We start from the raw sequence: 18,926 nt of genomic DNA, 5'->3' as shown, positions 1-18,926 counted from the left end.
CAAATACTTCGCCAATGGATGGGAGAGGAGGTCTGCCAATAATTCTTCCTCGCACTTCATCGAACTCAATGTTGAGGCCGGCAAGAAACTTGTAAATACGGCTGTCTTCCACAGTTTTCTTGTGGTGGTTGCAGTCGTCAACCGATTTCCATTCGTATGTGTTGAAGATGTCAAGATCCTGTCACAACCTTTTCAACGAATTGAAATATTTGGTGACGGAATCATCTCCTTGACGAATCTCTCCCAACTTCAAAGTTAATTCGAAAACTTGAGATTGATTTCCTAGGTCAGAATACATCTGACTAACATTATCCCACAACTCTTGTGCAGTAGTATAGCACATGTAATTAGAGCTTATATCCTCCTCCATGGAATTGACCAACCATGTCATAACCATGGAGTTTTCAGCGTCCCAACTGTCGAATAGCGGATCATTAACAGCAGGAGCCTTCTTGTCACCAGTGATGTAACCGATCTTTCCTTGCCCACGGATATACATCCGGACAGATTGTGACCAGCGGAGAAAATTATCACCATTTAGGCGGATGGTGGTGATTTGGACAGAGTGAGAGTTGGACGTTTTCACCGGAATGGCAGCGGCAGGGGTTGAAGTGGTTTCGGACGTGACTTCCGACATGGCTATGACGGTTTTAGGGCTGCTGTGTTTTTTGTTGCTCTGATACCAACTTAGAAAATATGAGGAAGAAGAACTCCGAAAAATATGAGGAAGAAGGAATATATTTCTGTTATATTCAAAACTTCTTCTCTTACAAGACCAAATGACACTCCTTATATAGGAGATATTACAAACATCATTATAACCCATTATATGCCACTTACATATTATATATTACCACTATCTACCACTAACATATTATATACATGCCACTATCTACCACCAACACCACTATCACATATTCTATACATGCCACTATCTACCACCAACACCACTATCATATTATATACATGCCACTATCTTATTATTAACACAAATTTCCAGCACCTTTGTAGGTCGTTCTTGTGCCTAAATGGAAGCCCTGGAAGTCTTCTTTCCAATGGTGGCAGCCTCACATCAAAATTCCAAGTGTGCTAAGAGATATCCCTCTTTTAGTGAAGACTGCTCAGTTTCGGTCCAACCGGATTGATGCTTAACTTCAACCAGCCATATGTCCCTCATCTAGCCTCGGCTTGAGGAGATTCTTGAATGTAAAATGGAGCCCTGGAAGTCCAATTTCCAACGATGGTGGCCTCATAGTTGAAATCCAAGTGTACAAATGGATAGGCCCGATTTAGTGAGGGCTGCTCGACTCTCTCTTAACAATTCATGCCCATCTTCTTCCCCAACTTGGTTTCTTCCCTCTCCTCCAATTTTCTTCAACTCCAAACCTCTAAATAAGATGTTTTAAAGATTTTTTCAAAGAGTTCACCTCTCTTTCATTCATTTCTACTTTGTCCTTGCTCGGTTTACCGAAAAGCGCTACATTTAACGTAATGTGAGCCTCGGAACATCATAGGAACTCTTTTTCAAAAATATTTTGAAAGAGAGGGTTTTAAGGTCTAAAATCATTTTGAATAATTTTGGTCCAAAAAGGGGTATAAGATTGGGATTTGACGCTCTCCTTACTGAAGAAATCGAACCTTTGGCACTACACAACTTTCATCACCAAGTAAACAATCAGTAGCGCCCAAGTCTTAAGGGCGGTCAAAAATGGGGTGTCTATAGGAGTGGAAGCGACTTGATCACCTTCAGGATTACAAGCCTGTCTGTCTCATTGATTCTGCTGGTTACCGGAAGTTTGTGGCGCAAAAGCGGGTCTTCAAGTTTTTGGAAGGCCTAAATGTGGAGTATGATCCGGTTCAGAGCGGAGTACTTGGCATGGATGTGCTTCATTCTCTCCAGAAAGCCTTTGCTTTTGTGCAGAATGAGGAGAGTCGCCGTTCTGCGATGCTTCCTTCTGCTACTATTCGCTCGGCCTTGGTTTCTGCACCCTCTCGCGATGGCGACCGTATGACTCGTGGTTCTCGTCCTTCCTCTGAGAAGGATAATCTTTACTATGACTGCTGTCGTCGACCTCGCACACACGCGAGACTTGTTGGAAGCTGCATGGAACTCCCTCTGGTGGCCGAGGCAACCGTCCTGGTACTCAAGGGGGTTGGTCTGGTACTAGAGGCCGCGAGGCCAATGCACAAGCCCATCTTTCAAACACTATTGAGCCACCATCTTCATCTCCAGTTGTCTCTTCCGTTGCTGATGTCTCGAGGTTATCTACCTCGGATTTTGAGATTACTCTTTGACACTTGCTAGATCATCGAGCCTCCACTTCTACTAGAGGTGTACATTCTTCTTCCTTTGCCAATTCAGGCAACTTGACTTCTTCCCCATGTGCATTGTTATCTCATACGACTATCCTATGGATTATTGATTTTTGGTGCTTTCGACCATATGTTTGGCTCCTCTAATTTATTTTCAGAGTATAACCCCTCCTCAGAGGGAAAGGTTTAATTCATGCCACCTATTCTCTTCCTTTGTCTTCTGTCCTCTATGTTCCCAATTTCAGTGTTAATCTTTTATCTTTCAGTCGTATTACTCGTGACTTAAATTGTAGTGTGACGTTTTTTCTGATCATTGTCTTTTTCAGGATCTTATCACGAGGAAGAGGATTGACAGTGGTAGAGAGGAACATGGGCTCTACATTTTGGATCAGACAGACAAGTTAGCTCATTCATCTATTTAGCGCCGTTGCTTAGGACATCACTCTTTTTTATTACTTAAGCATTTGTTTCCTTCTGTTTTTGGGAAAAATAATGTGTCAAATTTTTAATGTGAGTCTTGTCAACTTGGAAAACAACACAGAGCCTCTTTTGCTCCTTCTATTAATAAGTTTAGTTCCATTTTCTTTGATTCATTTTGATGTATGGGGTCCATCCCGTTTTGTGTCTTTAACCGGTCAAAAATGGTTTGTTACCTTCATAGATGATTGTTCCAGGGCCACTTGGGTCTATTTGATGAAAGATAAAAGTGAGGTATTTTCTGTGTTTCAAAACTTCCATAAAATGGTTTGTACTCAGTTTGGGGGCGGTTGTCAAAATTCTACGTTCTGATAATGGGGGGGAATATATTGACTCTGGTCTTGCCACTTACTTCACCACTCATGGCATTATTCACCAGACTTCATGCACTGATACCCCTCAACAAAATGGTGTTGCAGAATGCAAAAATCGCCATCTTTTTGATGTCGCCCATTGTCTATCCTTTGAGGTGCAGGTTCCTTGATCCTATGGAGGGGAAGCGGTTCTCACTGCTGCTTATTTGATTAAGCGTCTTCCTACCTAAGTCCTTAAAAAAACAGACACCTCTTCAAGTTTTGTTCGGGTCTACCCCTTCCGGGTTCTCCATTCCTTCTAAGACTTTTGGCTGTCTATTCACCCACTCGTGGTAAATTGAATCCTAGGTCTCTTAAGTGTGTTTTTCTGGGTTATTCTGCCACCAAAAAGGGTTATAACTGTTATCATCCTCCCACTCGCAAATGGTTTGTCTCCATAGATGTCACTTTCTTTGAGTCTCGGCCTTACTTTCTGACCCCCCCGGTCTCATAGTCATCCCTTCAAGGGGCACCTTGGTATGAAGAGATTCCTGTTCACTTTCGCAAGTGATTGAAAAGATAGAGGATGATGAGCCAGCAGTTGTTGAAGAAAAGGAAGTAAGCAAAGTTTATATCAGGGACAAGGACAGACAACAAGTCACCTGGATGCAAGAGACTACTTTCTTTCCTCTACTGCCAACTTCTTCTCTGAATGAGTGTCCAGAGTCACCCCCGCCTCCTGAGAGTCCAGGTAATTCTGATTCTAGTGCTTCTATTCCTGTTTTTTCAAATCATCCTATTAGTAATCATGTCTTTTATTCTCATATGTCTTCCTCATATAAAGCTTTTCTGTCTAAAGTGTCTTCTGTGAGTCTACCTACCAATTTTCAGGATGCTCTCTTTATTCCTGAATGGAAACATGCCATGATGGAAGAGATGAGAGCTCTTAGCAAGAGTGGCACTTGGGAGTTAGTGGAGTTACCTAGAGTCAAAAATCCAGTTGGGTGTAAGTGGGTGTACACGGTAAAACACAAAGCAGATGGTTCTATAGAACGGTACAAAAGCAAGACTGGTTGCTAAGGGCTTCACTCAGACTTATGGGGTGGATTACCGGGAGACATTTGCACCGGTTGCTAAGATGAATTCCATGAGAATCTTACTCTCTCTTGCTACAAATTTGGATTGGCCACTTCACCAGTTTGATGTGAAGAATGTCTTCCTTCATGGAGACCTAGCAGAAGAGGTCTATATGGATATTCCTGGTTTTACGGATGCTAAGTCCAATGGTATTAGTATGTAGGCTCCGAAAGTCACTTTATGGGCTAAAGCAATCTCCTAGGGCTTGGTTTGAAAGGTTTGCTCAAGCTATGCTGAAATATGAGTTCAAGCAAAGTCAAGCTGATCACACCTTGTTTGTGAAACACTCCTCACATGGTAAGACCACAACTCTTATTATCTATGTTGATGATATTGTTCTGACAAGAGATGATGTTGAGGAGATTCCTCGTTTGAAAGAATACTTAGCCAAAGAATTTGAAATCAAAGACTTAGGCTATTTGAAGTATTTTTTGGGCATTGAAGTAGCTCGGTCCAAGGATGGCATCTTTATATGCCAGAGGAAGTATGTACTTGACTTGCTAAAGGAAATTTGAATGTTTGGAGGTAGACCGTGTGATACACCTCTAGAACCGGGCCAGAAATTGAGTGAGGATCAAGAGGGAGATCCAGTGGACAGGGGGAGATACTAGAGACTAGTGGGCAAGCTCATATACTTATCCCACTCACGTCCAGACATTGCCATTGCCGTGGGCATGGTCATCTAGTTTATGCATGCTCCTAGAACTTCCCACTTGGAGGCAGTTATGAGAATTCTGAGTTACTTGAAGTCTTCTCCTGGTAAGGGTCTCTATTTCTCCAAACATGACCATCTCAGTGTGGAGGTATTTACTGATGCAGATTGGGCTAGATCAGTCACCGACAGACGATCAACTTCTAGATACTGCACATTTGTGGGTGGCAACCTAGTCACATGGCAAAGTAAGAAACATAATGTGGTGGCTAGATTTGAGGCAGAATTCAGGGCTATGGCTCAAGATGTATGTGAGTTACTATAGATTAAACTATTGTTGGGAGACTTGGGAATCCATCAAACTAACTCCATGCGACTATATTGTGACAAGCAGGCCGCAATCAACATAGCTCATAATCCAGTTCAACATGATAGAACTAAGCATGTCGAGATTGATAGGCACTTCATCAAGGAAAAACTCACTAGTGGCATCATATGTATTCCATTTGTGAAGACTGGAGACCAACTAGCCGATGTTCTCGCTAAGGGGCTAGGGAGCAAACCATTTCATGGCATTCTTAACAAGCTAGGCATAAGAGATATCTTCGCATCAGCTTGAGGTGGAGTGTTAGAATAGGAAACAAGTTAGAATAGGAAATATGTGATTGTATTTTCTTCTTATTTATTCCCTTATTGGTGTAATGGGCTGGCCCATATATTATGCCTTATGGCACTCCTTTAATTACTCAGTATTATTAATATAAAAGGGAATGAAGTTTAACTCATTCCCTAATTCCTTCTCTTCTCTAAACCTACAAAAAATACCAAAATGATCATTTTACCTTGAGACAACAAAAATGTTCAAATAATCCAAGTAACAGACTTTAATCATGTAAAACATAAAATAAAAATAATTAATATTAAACTAGTAACCAACAAATACTTCAAAAATTCGTAAAAAAATCCAAATCAAATATTAACATTTTGCTCAATTTCTATAAAATCATTTTTCAATTTCACAAATATTAATCAAATATAGCAATACACATATGAAAATGCCTCAAATCTACCCTATAGTAGTACATTTTTTAGGGTTTTATTGCAAAGTAAGCATTGTGAAGCATGGAGTTCAGTTCAAGGCAATAAACTAACTTTCTTTTCTACATTTTCAAAGCCACATGATCAAAAGGACACATATATCTTGGAAAACCAAACCAAACCTTAAGTCCCATCAAATGGGGTCGGCTACATGAATCCTTCTTCTTCACGCAGCCCTATCAAAGGCCATTTCGTTAGTCAAATTAAGTAGATCCATATCTCTATTTACAATGCTAACTAACGTTAATCTAGGCCTACCCCGTCCATTTCATCTACCGTTAAATTAAGTAGATCCCCTAACACTTCAATCTACCGTTACAGTATCGCATCTGTTCACTACTGCCTCTGTTGGTCTCCGTTGAATATGACCAAACCATTTCAATCGATTCTCTCTCAACTTATCTTCTATCGGTGCTACTCCTACCCATTCCCGAATACACTCATTCCTAATTTTGTCTTGTCTAGTCTTGCCACACATCCACCTTAGCATTCTCATCTCAGCCACACTAATCTTATCTACATGTTGTTTCTTGGTTGCCCAACACTTCGTTCCATACAACATCGCCGGTTTAATAGCCGTTCTATAGAACTTATCTTTAAGTCTAGTGGGTATTCGTTTATTACACAATATCCCAGACGCACTTCTCCACTTACACCATTCCGCCTTAATCCTATGGGCCGCATCCGTATCAATCTCCCCAATTGTTGTGATAATCAACCCTAAATAACGAAAATGTTCACTCTTAGGCAGTTCTTGGTTCTCAATCTTCTCCTCTACTTTCATTGTTACTGTTACTAAATTTACACTCCATGTACTCTGTCTTAGTTCTGCTTATCCGAAATCCTTTAGATTCAAGAGCTTTTCTCCAAATCTCCAACTTTGTATTTACTCCTTCTCTAGTCCCATTCACTAGCACTACATCGTCTGCAAAAAGCGTACACCATGGCACATCATCCTGGATATTTTTCGTCAACTCATCCATAAGTAAAGCAAAAAGATAAGGACTTAAGGTAGATCCTTGGTGTAACCCTACAGTGATAAGAAATTCATTTGTCTCTTCAGCAGACGATCTAATAGTGGTCACCACCCCTTCATATATGTCCCTAATCACATCAATGTAACCTTTTGTCACCCCTTTCTTCGCTAATACCCACCATATTATATCCCGGGACACTCTATCATATGCTTTCTCAAGGTCGATAAACACCATATGAATGTCTCTTTTCTTTTCTCTATACTTTTCTATTACTCTCCTCAAAAGATAGATTGCTTCCATTGTTGACCTGTCAGGCATAAACCCAAATTGATTCTCTAACACCTCTGTTATATCTCGCAACAACAATGATAGAGACCACTAATTTTGGAGCTCTAAAAAGACCACTAATGATATGACACTCAATAAAAAAAGAAAAAAACTACAACACCAAGGCCAAAACATCAAATCATTCATGGTGGGGCCTACTGCCACATCTTTAGTGGTAGCACTAATTAGTGCTCCCACTCATTTTCCATCTCGCAATCGGCGTTCTATCACCCTCTCCCACACTTTCATTATATGACAAATTAGCTTGATTCCTCTATAGTTTTTGCAATTCTGGACATCTCTTTTAGTCTTATAGATTGGCACTAAAATACTCTTCCTCTACTCATTTGGCATGTTCCTAGTTAACAAAATTTTGCTAAACAACCTAGTCAACCAAGCAACCCCCTTTTTACCCAAACTCTTCCAAGCTTTAACAGGGATATCGTCTGGTCCTAAAGCCTTATTTGATTTCATCTTCTTAAGTGCAATCTCCATTTCAAAGTTCCTAATCCTGCGATAGAACCTATAGTCTTGGTTTATCGTATTACTGGCTATTTCTTCCCCTATTGCCGTACCTCCATGTTCCTCATTTAATAGTTTCTCAAAATAGTTCTTCCATCTTTCCTTAATCTCTTCATCCCACACCAATACCTTAGAATCCTCACTCTTAATGCACTTAATTTGATTAAAATCTCTTGTTTTCCTCTTCCGTATCTTAGCAAGTTTGTATACCCTCTTCTCTCCCTCCTTACTATCTAGTCTAGTGTATAGGTCATCATAAGCTTTCCACTTAGCCTCTCTCACTACTTTCTTGACCTCCTTATTAGCCAATCTATAGCTCTTAAGGTTTTTCTCAGTTCTATCCTTTTGCCACTTTTTAAAGCACTCTTTTTTTGCCTTAACTACCGCTTGAACCTCTTCTCTCCACCACCAAGTTTCCCTAGAACTGGGTCCTGTTCCTTTTGACTCTCCAAGCACTTCCTTTGAGACTCTCCTCATACAATTGGCCATCGAGTTCCACATAGTGTTAGCATCATCTTCCAAGTCCCAAGTACCTTCCTTATCCATTCTATTCTTAAATATTTCTAATATATCCTCTTTTAGGTCCCACCATCTTGTCCTATGACGCCCACCATCCTTCCTAGCTTGGTATTGCCCTCTAAAACATAAATCTAGTACCAAAATCCTATGTTGAGAGGTCAGGCTCTTTTCAGGAATCACTTTACAATCATTGCATTTTAGGCAGTCTACTTTTCTCACTAAGAAGTAATCTATTTGGCTCTTAACTGACCCACTCTTAAAGGTTATCAAATACTCCTCCCTCTTCTTATGCATAGTATTGGCCATCACCAGGTTAGAAGCCAACGTAAAATTTAAAATACTCTCTCCAGCCTCATTTCTGTCACTAAAACCGTATCCACCAGGCACCCTTTCATAGCCTAGTATGCCTACATGGCCATTAAATCTCCACCTATAACTAGGTTCTCGCCTTTAGGTATCTCCTGTAAGATTTCATCCATTTGCTCCCAAAAATCCCTCTTAGTCTGATCATCTAATCCTACTTGAGGGGCGTATGCACTAATAACGTTCACTATATTCCCTTCAATAACTAGTTTATCTAATCCTGTAAGATAACTAGTTTAGTCTGATCTCATCCATTTGCTCCCAAAAATCCCTCTTAGTCCGATCATCTAATCCTACTTGAGGGGCGTATGCACTAATAACGTTCACTATATTCCTTTCAATAACTAGTATAACTACCATAATCCTATCCCCTTTCCTAATAACTGCCACTACATTCTCCACAAAACCCTTGGCAATTAAGATTCTTACCCCATTCCTACGTCTATCCTTACCACTATAATACAGTTTTAAACTAGTATCCTCAATTTTCCTAGCTTTCTCACCCGTCCACTTAATTTCTTGTATGCAAGCTATATTCCATTGTCTTGGACTAGCTTCTTTACCCGCCCTCGTCCAGAAAAATGCGGGAACCTTTGCCCATTTTTCACCGCACCCAGGCGTCAATGCGGCGCCCCTTGCTTACTTTTTGAAACACCCGGAGGCAGACGCAATGCGTCACTTGAGGGGATGGAAAGTTTATCACCAACAAGCTGTCCGCAATTTCTGAATGAGTTTCAAGCCAATAAATCACCCCCAAAACTCTCAAAATAGCTAAAAAAGGGGTTGATGGGTTAATGTGTATAGGCGCTCAAAGTTGCTCTTCTATGGAGGAAGATGAAAAAAATCAAGACGGGAGGGGGAGAAGTGTTGCATGGCAGTGGCTAGGGAAAGAAAGGGCAGTCCATACGGGGCTTGGGACTTGGGGGTGTGCTCCCTTCAAGGCCTTAGGTTCAAAACCTCCTACGTGCAAAAAATTTCCTAGGACCCCTGTTAAAACCTACCAAAACCTACCACTACACCTACTCCACCTACTACATACCTACCTCCTCTAATCTTCTATATATAGGACTCATTCATTTCTCTTTATGCATTAAATTTCTACATGGTATCAGAGCAGGTTTAGAACCTAGTATTTTCGCTTCCCCGGCGGGCGGCAACCTCACCTTAGCCGCCCGCCGGACTTCAACCTCTTCCGCTTATTTTCTACACATACCTGCCATCACGCAAACTGAAGAGCTTAGTCAACTTCCTCAATTTTGGGACCAGCACCACTACCACCAGCAGGAGGAGCATCATCATCATCCATAGCAGCACCACCGGCACCCTGGTACATCTTGGCAATGATGGGGTTGCAGATGCCTTCCAGCTCCTTCATCTTGTCCTCAAACTCGTCCGACTCAGCAAGCTGGTTCGCATCCAACCACTGAATTGCCTGCTCAATGGTAGCTTCAATCTTCTTCTGGTCATCTGGGCCAAGCTTGGAACTGATCTTCTCATCCTTAATGGTGTTCCTCATGTTGTAGGCATAGTTTTCCAATGCATTCTTGGCCTCAACTTTCTTCTTGTGGTCCTTATCCTCAGCCTTGTACTTTTCGGCCTCTTGTATCATCTTTCCTCCTTGCACTTCGGACTATTTTCAGTTTCATGACCTATTGACTCCTGAAGAACAGTCCATCATGATGAAAGTAAGAGAGTATATGGAAAAAGAAATAGCACCAATAATGGCGAAGTACTGGGAGAAGGCAGAATTTCCATTTGATGTTCTTCCAAAGTTTGCTGCCCTAGGTGTTGTTGGTGGCTCAATAAAGGGTTATGGGTGTCCAAGCCACTCCATTACAGCAAGTGTCATAACCATGGTAGAAACTGCCAGAAGTTGATGCAAGCTTCTCCATTTTTCTTATGACGCATTCTTCTTTGACAATGAAAACCATCGCGACTTCTTCCCCCCATCACCCACCGTCCTTCCAGATCTGGTCAGATCGAGTTCGTCTTGGCTTGGATCGCAAGATCAGAGCACACGAAATCTACGCCGACTTCGTTGAGATCTACACCTTCGGCTATATCAAGGTCTTGTTTGGCTCTCAACATCAAGGTTTGGTTCGGCTTCATCGAGATCTACTTGCTCCATTGACTTGTGCGAAGGGACAGAAATCATCGATCTACACACAGCTTTTTTTGTCTGCTTTGAATTTACACCAAAATCACACAGGGATTTCAGAGTTTGAGAATTCATTGAAGCCATGCTGTGTTGGAGTAAACAGAGGATATTCATGTGGGAATGTAGACCAGAGTGGAGCCAAGAAGTATACTGTTTGTGACAAACCCCAACTTTCTTTTTATTTTATTTTCTTTTCTTTTATGTTATCACCCACTCACTTCTTATGATGAAAACACAATGGACCCAACTTCATGCCAGCCACATGGGCCTGTCCCTCCGTCAATGCTCTCATCCTTTTCCTTTTTCATATATATATATTTATTTCGCCAATCAATACCCTTTTTTTAATTCCTTAATTTATTTTAATAACATGAGTGGCCTCTTTTTTCACCATCTCCCTTTTTTTCTACACAATATTTTTATACCACCGCCCACTCCATGATACCCATATTATTATTATTATTATTATTATTATTATTATTATTTTTCACAAAAAAAAAAAAAAAAAAAAATTCCTTCCAGTTGATTTTTCTGCATTTCCACACCTACCATTCGAGTTTGCCAAACACACTTGCTTTATTCATTTCAGGGATCAACCCCGATCACAATTTTACACAAAAAAAAACAAAAAAAAAAAAACAAAAAAAAAAACAAAAAAAAAAAAAAACAAACAAACAAACCAAAACCACCACATCCACAAGCAGGCTTTTTTTCTTCTCTACTCTGCCGCCGGTCTCTTCTTCTTGCCTCCGTCTTGAGCGGCCCTTGACGGTGCTGCCTCCGTGTTTTCCACGCCGCCGAGCACGTTCACTCCCCCATACTCCTCCACTGCAGCATATGGCGGACCTCCAAATCGGAACATCACGGTGGCCTTCCGCTTCAGCTCCTTATTTTCCGCCTTTAGCACACTTATCTCTGCTCGCGCATCCTTATACATGCGCTGGAGCAGAGCCAGTTGGACGTTTAACTGCTGTACCTCATTTGTCCTACTCTGCAGCCGGTGCGACAAGTTTGTGACCGCAGTCATGGTCTCCACACATGACTTCAAAGTATACTGATTGGCCTCAATATCAGTTTGCACCGCCATTTTTTGCTCCACAGACCGCATCAGAAAGTTCAAGGGAGCAAAACCAGAGGTGTTTGGTTGTGGTTCACGGGCCACCGCACCAGTTATCTCTCTTGTTGACTCGTTGAGGTCGGGAAAGAGAGTGAGCAGACTACGGGACGAAGAGGCCATTTTCTGGGCAACCGATTGTTACAGAGTGTTTCAGATGTTACAGATTGTTTCAGGGTTTACAGCTCTTAGAGAACAGCTCTCAGAGAACGAGGAAGTTTCAACTAGTTTGTTCTGCCTCAGCCTCAGCCTCCGTCGCGGTTAAATAGCCGAGGCAGACACGCGCATCGCGCGCCACTTGACGCCAGACGACAAAACGGGCGCGCAAGTCAAGGTAGTCACGCGCCTCGTCATCATGTCCGGCGCGCCTTTTTATGGATTGGGCACGCCTTTTGATGGCACGCCTTTTTATGGATTGGGCACGCCTTTTGATGGCACGCCTTTTGAAAGATTGGGCACACCTTTTGAGGGTGCGACTTTTTAGGGGTCCGACAAGACTCTGTAAACTGTCCCGACATTGATTCCGGTTAGCTCCTTCATGGGTCCGACAAGACTCTGTAAACTGTCCCGACATTGATTCCGGTTAGCTCCTTCATGGGTTCGACAAGACTCTGTAAACTGTCCCGACATTTGATTCCGGTTAGCTTCTCCATCGGTCCGGTGTGACCTCGTCACCTGTCCAGACTTTATCTGCTACAACGGTCTGCCACAACCATACAGTGTCCTCTACAACGTTATGACACCACCATACAGTGTCCTCTATAACGTTATGACACCACCATACAGTGTCTTCACCAATGGTCTGACACGACCATACAGTGTCTCCTATCCTCTTTTATTTTTATGTATTTTCTTGTTTTGTTACTCTCTCCAAACTCAAGTTGGTTAGTTCCTATCCCCTTTGAGTTTGCGGGGGGCTGTTAAAACCTACCAAAACCTACCACTACACCTACTCCACCCACTTCACCTACTACTCCACCTACTACATACCTACCTCCTCTAATCTTCTATATATAGGACTCATTGTAAACATAACATATCAATCAATAATACAATCATTTCTCTTTATACATTAAATTTCTACAACCCCTGCAATTGGACGATGGGATTGGTCCCCCAGATCAGTCGTCCCAATGGTTTGGATACCGAGTTATCAAAAAAAGAAGACAATAGGGATCAAGGCATAGACACCCATCACATCACACAGTATATAATGTAAAACAAAAAAATGATGGGACAAAGGAAGAGAAGCGTGGTCGGCAAGTACACATGGGAGAAACAAATTTTATTTCAATTTTTGGAATGTCTTTGACTAGGAAAGATTCCATCTAATAGGTTTGGGCCATGGGTCCACTAGCACTTACCCTTCGGCTAAATATGGGCCAACAAAATTTACCTCAAGTCATAGGCTTAATACCCAAAGCTCAATACATAATCGAAATACAAAATCTGATCTAACAGTCATCAGAATAAAGATTAATCTGCCAATTTTACAAAATTAATTCCTAAACATTTTACTTTGAAAATTTTACTCAATGTACTAGACTTGTAGAGAACACCATATAAAATTTTCAAAATTTCTTGAGATGTGAAACTATTGATTGAAAATACAAAATGGAGGTTCGAAACGCATAATTATGCTCGGCAGTCACTTCGAGTATGGTTTCAAGGATTTTATAAAATTAATTTCAGAGGATTTTGATCCAAAATTTTTATCAAGTATACTGTACTCATGTAGGAACATTGAATAAAAATTTTGGAAAATTCTGATGTGTAAAATTGTTGAAGTAGGGTCTCTAAGCCAAGATATATGTGTACACAACTCAAGATTTGGGTGCCAAAATAGCTTATAGATTTCTACAACTTGGGTGTCTCACATGTTAACTGAAAACAATTTTGAGAATACTTAAATCTTCCTAACAGAATATGGCTTTGATATCAAAGGTTGTCCCAGTGTCTAATCTTAGTGATTGAAAACCGATTAAATAGAAGACAAAATATCTAACATTTCTTGATATCTATATTTTTGGTATTGAATACGTTGATGTTCGTCCCAATGCTCATGAGGCGTAGAATTGAGACCAGATAATCTAGGATAAAATTTCTCAAATCGTGCTTCTAATTCTTTTTATAGTTTTTGATTTGATAATAACGTAATCTATGCAAATCTATTAAGAACAGGCATGAAGATAATACAACCACACTTATATTAATAATAAGAAGTTACAACAAAGTACTTAAATACTTACAGACTATAAAGCACGGACACCTCTCCGGAGGCAACGTATGGTATGGGTGTCTGACACGTGTCGAACACAGACACTCGGTGCACACGTGTCAGACATTCTACCTAACATGTCCCTTTTTTTTTTTTTTGAATTTTTGCAGCTAGACACTCTTCAAACACTCGTTATGGACGTATTGGAGACAGAGAGAGAAACCCTAATCCATTGAAGACAAAGAAAGAAAGAGAAAGGGTGAAGAACCTACTGAAGCCCTAGATCGAGGTATGTTCTTCCAATCTCTGCGTTCGACTCTCTCTCTCCCTTTGTTCGGTGCTCTCTGTTCGTCTTCTTGGAACCCTGTTCATCTTCTTCGAATCTTCGTTTCTGATTGAGGCCGAATTGTACTACATTGAGGCTGGTAACTAGGATCTCTTAACCTTACTTGCTAGTTAAATTGTATATTTTATGTCTGTTTAATGCCATTCAGGTTGGATGCAGTAGGAGCATAAAATGAGCAAAAATTGTAATTTTTAGCAGAAAATGCTTCCTGCACATGTGGAGGACCATCCATTGCAACTAAACAGAGCCCAAGAAAATCGCACATGCGGAGGCCCATTCCCCCATGTTCGGAACCCTCGCTGCACGTGTAGCGGCGTTTCCCGCACGTGCGGTTGTACCTCAAAAAACATGCCCATTTGGAGTTGTTTGAAAGAGCGGGAAGTATAAAAAGATAAAAAAAAAAAGATTTAGTTTGATAGATTGCAAAAGAGAGAGGGGGCTAGGGTTTGGGAAAGGAGGGTTCTCAAGTTTCAAGAACATCTTTCATGGGCGTTTTTTCTTCTTTTACCTCTTCCCACTCCTCCATGAGTGGCTAGGCTTCTATTTCTAAGGTTTTGATGAAACCCTAGGGTTTCCTTTTTTATTATTGATTATGTAATGGTTTGAAATGTTTTTGGGTTGTACTTGGGTTAAGAAATGGTATAATCTCTTTAAAAAAAAAAAAATTCATGCACATGCGGCACAACCCACCGTAGGTGCGGCACAAATTCAGGTCCCCTATTTAGCTACAGCTTTTATTGCAAGTGCGAGAAACGGTGCGGCACAACAGCCGCATGTGTGGTAGAATTTTCTGAAACAAGTTAGGGTACTGCTTTATATGTACGAGCGGGGGTTATGTTCGGCACGTCGGAATTTCCTCAAAAATAAAAAACAAAAAACAAAAAATTGATTTCTTTATCTACAACCCTAGACCCACTTTGACCATCACTCTCACAGATTCTCTCTCTCTCTCTCTCTATCTACCTTATCATGTCCTTCCTCCTCTGTCACTTAAACCCAACCTCTTCTCACCACCACCTTATCATGTTCTTCCTCCTCTGTCACTTAAACCCAACCTCTTCTCACCACAACCTTATCATGTTCTTCCTCCTCTGTCACTTAAAGCCAACCTCTTCTCACCACCACCTTACCGTTGGAGCCTCACCGCCAGCGCCCTACCTTCTCTCTGCCTGGCAATCACTAGCGCCCTACCTTCTCTCTCTCTCTCTCTCTCTACCTTATCATGTTCTTCTTCCTCTCTCACTCAAACCCAACCTCTTCTCAGCACCACCTTACCACTGAAGCCTCACAGCCAGCGCCCTACCTTCTCTCCGTCCGGCGAATCTCCGGTGACCACCATTTTTTTTTTTCCGGATCTCAATTCTCTCCCTCTCTTTCTTCACTTTTCAAGGTAAATCTTTATTTTTGTTTAGATTTGTGTTTTTCTTCTTTCAATCTTTACTTGTAGTTGAGTTTATTGTAGTTTAATAGAGTTTCTTTTTCCTGCCATTGTTCATTATTTCTTTTAAAAAAAAATAAAATAATGAGAATTGCATGTAGTGAACTAAGTGGGCAGACTTGTGTTTTGATATTCTATTTTATTCTCATGCGGGTTCCATGGGTATGTGTGTATATGTTTTTGGTGTGTGCAGGCCATGATCCACCCGAGCCTCCAAAAAGGCTAGAGGTTCATCCTCCTCGGCACTGCTGCTGCTGCCGCCGTCACCACCATCCTTGCCACCACTACCGGTTGAATCGCGAAGACCGAAGTGGGCTTCTCGCCCGCTTCACAAGCTCACTCAGTTCAACATCTTGTATTTTCAGAATGACCCAGGCACCTCTAGGGCCGTTCAACAGCTTCAACTCCGGCAACAGTTGGACATTTGCACTGTTACTGCGCCAACCTATCCTTGTCTGGCCCGGCTCTTCTACCAGAACAAGTACGAGGAGCCCATGGTGTCATCTCCCCCACCTTCTGTCCACTATAGATGGCCACATCATCAGCATCACACAACCCATGATTGCTAGGGTGTTAGGTCTCTATAACGAGCGTGAAGGCCATCCATTTCCTGAAGTTGCGGATAATAAACCATACCCCACATCATCCAAGAATTCTTTTCGGGGGCCCATGGTGATCCTAACTTCACATGCCTGCGCCGGAGCAAGCTGCCTGCTCACTTATTATTCCTCGACTTGGTGTTATATAAGAATGCCCTTCCACTTGGGCACAAAGTTGAGCGCCGAAAGAAGTTTGTGCGGGGTCCTACATTGTTACTGGGTAAATCTTTAGCACGTGATTTGGGTGCACATGCGGAAATTAATGCGGGAAGCCGTTCAACCTTAACCTTTGTAGAACATAACTTGGCCCCTGCCCTTTGCCAACCTGCTCACGCTTCTCTTCCAGCTGAACAACCTTCCAATTGATCCGGTTGAGGAGACCAACCTTGCCTACCCGACTTTTGACTAGCGAGAATGGCGGCATAGCTTAGCCCGGATACCACTACAGGGCGGTGTCCCGGTTGCTGAGGCAAATGATCCCATGCATGGCCCACCCCCTCCTGCCCCTCCCGTGCCTCCCCAAGGGGAGCCCATGTACATGACTCGAGAGAAGTACTTGCATCTTCAGCACTCTGTGGATCAGGTCCACAGTACTCTTCAAGATCACCACCAGCTTCTCATGGGATTGCACACAGATTATCAGGTGTATCGGGATGATTCACAAGCGGCATTCTACCAAATCAACGCTTGAAAGCTTGACTATCAGCAGTCGGTTGCATTCATGCAAATTGACTTTTATGCGTATCAGGAGTCGAGCCAATAGCGTTTTGACTAGCTCGGTGCTCGGGTTCATGATGAAGCGTTCGAGACTTGGACATTGATGCACATTTTGTTGGCCCATATATTTTTTGTGAATGACATTTGATATTAAAGTAAATAAATAAAAATAATATATATTTTTAATTTTACGTATAATAAATTAAATATATATATATATTGAGCGTGTCCCCAGCGTATCGTGTTCCCCATTTTTTAAAAATTTGCGTGTCCACATGTCCGTGTCTGTGTGTCCATGCTTCATAGCTTACGAAGGATCACACTATTCTAGGTAAATAGGGCAAAGCATAAACAAATACACAAGCACTCACACTCAAGACTCACTGAAAGAAAAATACAATATTCTTCAATATTTTCGGATGCCTTCTTCATTTTGAGTGGCTGGTTATATAGAGTATGGAAGTCGGATTTCAAATGATTTGATGTTCGAAGAGATAAGATTTTGCTAGTGAAGTCACATGGGCTGTTTGAGGAATCTACTTTTCATTTGGCATCATTGCTTTTTGCTGATGAAATCACATGGGTTGTTTGATGAATCTGCTTTTCATTTGGCATTATTGCTTTCCGCAGGCTTGTCAGGCATAAATACTTTTACTGGCTTTATCAGGAATCTTTGCTTTTTGTTGTTTGTCATTTTGCGAAAATTATTGGATTCACAGTTATTGAGATCTATGCCTTGGCAATTGTTAACCTCTGGTATCACAACCATATTTTGTTTTTCTTCCATTTGTTCTATTTCCAAATCACTTTGATTAATGAGTAAAGGCTTCCTAGATGAACCTTTGCCAGATATCATGTTAGAGAATGACCTAAATATTCTTGCCATGGTTAACAAATAACTGTAGTTGTCAATAGGTGGTAGTTCTGCCTAATCTCTGGTGGTCTATGATGGCCTCTTGCCTAATGACCAAAATAACTTACAAACTTCTACGACTTGGGTGCCACACAGGTTAACTGAAAACAATTTTGAGAATACTTAAATCTTCCTAACAGAATATGGCTCTGATACCAAAGGTTATTTTAACCATGACATAACATATCCCATTGTCCCTCTCACCATTGAACATGCTCAATATCTTCGAGAACACCTAGAATTAAAAACCTTAATCTCCACTTATTTTGCCAATAATTGGCATTACCTGCAACATTCCGGCCAACATTCTCGCCTATGTTATTAGAAAATTTTAGAAGAAACCAAATCAATTTCAGTTGAGCATGTCTATTCTAAAGAAGATAAAAATCTTCTCCAATACTCCAAACTTTATATTTATAAAATAATTTCTCAATCTGAGTGAGGAGCTCATCCCACAGTCTTACGTCGCTTTGTCAACCCCAATTTAAAACCTTCTAGTTACAATTATAATGATTATCAATTAGGATGGTTTCAGGTTTTTTATTTCCAAAATCATTTCTTCCACCACTCATGGTGGATTCATTTTGGACCCAACTTCGATGTTACTACTGCTGATATCCCTACATGGTTTGAACCATGGTGGCTCCAATTTGGATGGTAATTTCCAGTTCTTCCCAAACCTTTGCAAAAATCATATTTCATTTATCGAAAGGAAGTTGAACCTCCTTTCCTTGAGATTCTATAC

General features: G+C 41.3%; 1 protein-coding gene and 1 pseudogene across 3 annotated transcripts in view; one reads left to right on the top strand and one right to left on the bottom strand.

Moving 5' to 3' along the window:
• The window catches only part of LOC114290858 (uncharacterized), an 87,617-nt gene that overhangs the window by 33,515 nt on the left and 35,176 nt on the right, over window positions 1–18,926 (top strand). The window lies entirely within an intron of this gene.
• On the bottom strand, window positions 9,758–11,445 carry LOC114276215 (heat shock cognate 70 kDa protein 1 pseudogene; annotated as a pseudogene). The gene has a single exon (XR_014342642.1). The product of XR_014342642.1 is annotated as a heat shock cognate 70 kDa protein 1 pseudogene (transcript).

Source organism: Camellia sinensis, chromosome 10 (genome assembly GCF_055761805.1).
Source record: "Camellia sinensis isolate YWXY chromosome 10, ASM5576180v1, whole genome shotgun sequence".
In the NCBI taxonomy this organism is placed as follows: domain Eukaryota; kingdom Viridiplantae; phylum Streptophyta; class Magnoliopsida; order Ericales; family Theaceae; genus Camellia; species Camellia sinensis.
This window is presented reverse-complemented; position numbering and strand designations above follow the sequence as displayed.